Source organism: Crocuta crocuta, unplaced genomic scaffold (assembly GCF_008692635.1).
Source record: "Crocuta crocuta isolate KB4526 unplaced genomic scaffold, BGI_CrCroc_1.0 scaffold119, whole genome shotgun sequence".
NCBI lineage: Eukaryota > Metazoa > Chordata > Mammalia > Carnivora > Hyaenidae > Crocuta > Crocuta crocuta.
In genome coordinates, this window is record NW_027551562.1 from 34,034 (window position 1) to 37,128 (window position 3,095).

Sequence of the window (3,095 nt, forward strand, 5' to 3'; positions counted from 1 at the left end):
AGAGAATTGTTCCCATTTGACCAAAAAAAAAAAAAAAAAAAGCTTATTCCAGTTAGCAGCAGAGGACTGTGATCCCCATGAGGAGGGAAACAAAATACCTGAGCCCTACAATTGCTCCCAATTTTTAGTTGGATGTACTTTCCAGAGTGCAGTATAAGAGCACCAGAAGGAACAGGCATTCCTACTGGGTTGAAAAGACGGACACTACAGTTCAAAGACGCCAGCATGGCAACAGAATTAAAATAGAAATTATTGTCAAAAATATAGTTTAAAAATTCCAGTTTTGGGAGGCGCCTGGGTGGCTCAGTCGGTCGGTTAAGCGTCCGACTTCGGCTCAGGTCATGATCTCACGGTCTGTGGGTTCGAGCCTTGCATGAGGCTATGTGCTGACAGCACAGAGCCTGGAGCCTGCTTTAGATTCTGTGTTTCCCTCTCTCTCTCTGCCCTTCCCCAGCTCGTGCTCTGTCTCCCTCTGTCTCAAAAATAAATGTTAAAAACAAATTAAAAAAAACACAAAAATTCCAGTTTTTATTTGGATTATTCATTTCGGGCATGTTGAGTTTATAAGCTCTTTATATTTTTTGGATTCTAATCCTTTCTCAGATATATCGTTTGCAAACATCTTCTCCCATTCTATAGGTTGCCTTTCAGTTTTGTTGATTGTTTCTTTCACTGAACAGAAACTTTTATTCTGATGAAGTCCCAGTAGTTTATATTTGCTTTTGTTTCCCTTGCTTGAGGAGTTACATGTGTTCCGATGTTTATGGCAGCACTATCAACAACAGCCAGACTACGGAAACAGCCCAAGTGTCCACGGACAAATGATGAATGGATAAAGAAGATGCAGTATGTATACACACTGGATTATTACTTGGCAACAAAAAAGAATGAGATCTTGTCATTTGCAACAATGTGGATTCATCTAGAAGGCATCATGCTATGTGAAATAAGTCAGCCAGAGAAAGACAAATACCACACGATTTGACTCATATGCAGAATTTAAGAAACAAAACAAACAAAAAGCCCCTGGGTGGCTCAGTTAGTTGAGCGCCTCTTGATTTGGGCTCAGATTATGATCTATCAAACCCTGCATCAGGCTCTGCACTGAGAGTGGGGTCTGCTTGGGATTCTCTCTCTCTCCCTCTCTCCCCCTCCCCCACTCAGGCTGACTCTTTCTCTTAAAATAAACAAACATTAAAAAGAGAGAAAGAAAACAAATGAGCAAAGGTGGGAAAAAAGAGAGATAAACCAAGAAACAGACTCTTAACTATAGAAAACAAACTGATGGTTACCAGAGGGGCCTGGGGTGGGGGTGGGGGGGAAGTAATGGGAGAAATAGGTGATGAGGACTAAGGAGGGCACTTGTCCTGATGAGCACTGGGTGATGTACGGAATTGTTGAGACAATATATTACACCTGAAGCTAACATCACCCTGCATGTTAACTGGAATTAAAATAAAACTTTAAAAAAATTCCCACATGTTTGGGAAATAAACAGTGCATTACTAAAAAAAAATCCATATCAAAGAATAAATAAAAGGGGAAATTATAAGATATTTTAAACTAGATGAAAATGAAAACATATTGAATTTTTTTGAGATGCCTCTAAAGTAGTGGTTCAAGGGAAAACATTAGCTTTAAATCGTAATATTGGAAGAAAGCATGAAAATCACCTATCTAAATGTACACATGAAAGAGCTGGAAAAAAAAAAAAGAGTAAATTAAACCTGAAATTAGTTTTAGGATGTAAGAACCCCTCTATATTCATTATGGTGGTGATTATGTGAGTAGACAGACTTATCAAAAGTAATCGAAATTTAGGGGCTCTTGGGTGGCTCAGTCGGTTAAGCGTCTGACTCTTGGTTTCAGCTCAGACCATGATCGCATGGTTTGTGGGTTCAAGCCCCACATCGGGCTCTGTGCTGACAGATCAGAGCCTGAAGCCTGTTTCAGATTCTGTGTCTCCTCCTTTCTTTCTCTCTCTCTGCCCCTCTCCAACTCATGCTCTGTCTCTCTCTCAAAAATAAATAAACATTAAAAAAATTTTTAAATAAGTTTAATTTGCAGTGAGTGTGTTTTATTGTATGAAAACTCTTCCCCACTAAATCTGATCTTTTTTTTTTTTAAATATTTTTTTATTTCTGAGAGAGAGAGAGCGTGAGCAGAGTAGGGTCAGAGAGAGAGGGAGATACAGAATCTGAAACAGGCTCCAGGCTCTGAGATAGCTGTCAGCACGGCGACCGATGCGGGGCTCGAACCCACGAACCATGAGATCATGACCTGAGCCAAAGTCGGACGCTAAACCAACCAAGCCACCCAGGCACCCCTAAATCTGATCTTTAAAAATGTAACAAGTGCATTCAACATCCACTGAGGATGCTGTGTTACTCATGAGAGAGGGAAATACAGGCATGCCTGGGTGGCTCAGTAAGTTAAGTGTTTGACTCTTGATTTCAGCTCAGGTCATGATCTCATGGCTCATGAGAAGCAAGCCCTATGTCGGGCTCTGTGTGGAGCCTGCTTGGAGTTCTCTCTCCCTCTCTCTCTGCCCCTCCCCCATTTGTGTGCTCTCTCTTTCTCTCAAAGTAAATAAACTTTTAAAAATTTTAAAAATTTACATAAATATAAATTAATGATGGTGATTCTGATTATGCAGCTACTGTAATGTGGTTAAACACCTACTACATTCCAAACACTGACCTAAGCCAGTTTGCATTTAATGGAGGTCACGATAACCACAGAAAAACCTAATGGTAGGTTTAATCATCCCCGTTTTTCCAGACAAACAAACTAAGACCTATTAGTTTAAATAAGTGACCCACAGTCATACAGATACTAAGGAAAGGAGTAGAAAAAGACAGATCCATGTGCACTGACTGCCAGGAAGCAGTGTGGTGGGGACACAGAGATGTCCCTGCCAGCCATCATTTATGGATGAGCACAAACAAGACTTCTCTCTAAAAATGTGCCTTTCCATTTGATTAACTTAGCGGTCTTCCCTCCTCCTGTTCTGACTTACTGCCTTTCATTGGGCTCCTTCCCCATGAATGTGCAAATTTGGTCTGCTTCCTTTGTAATGCTTTGCGCGTTTCATG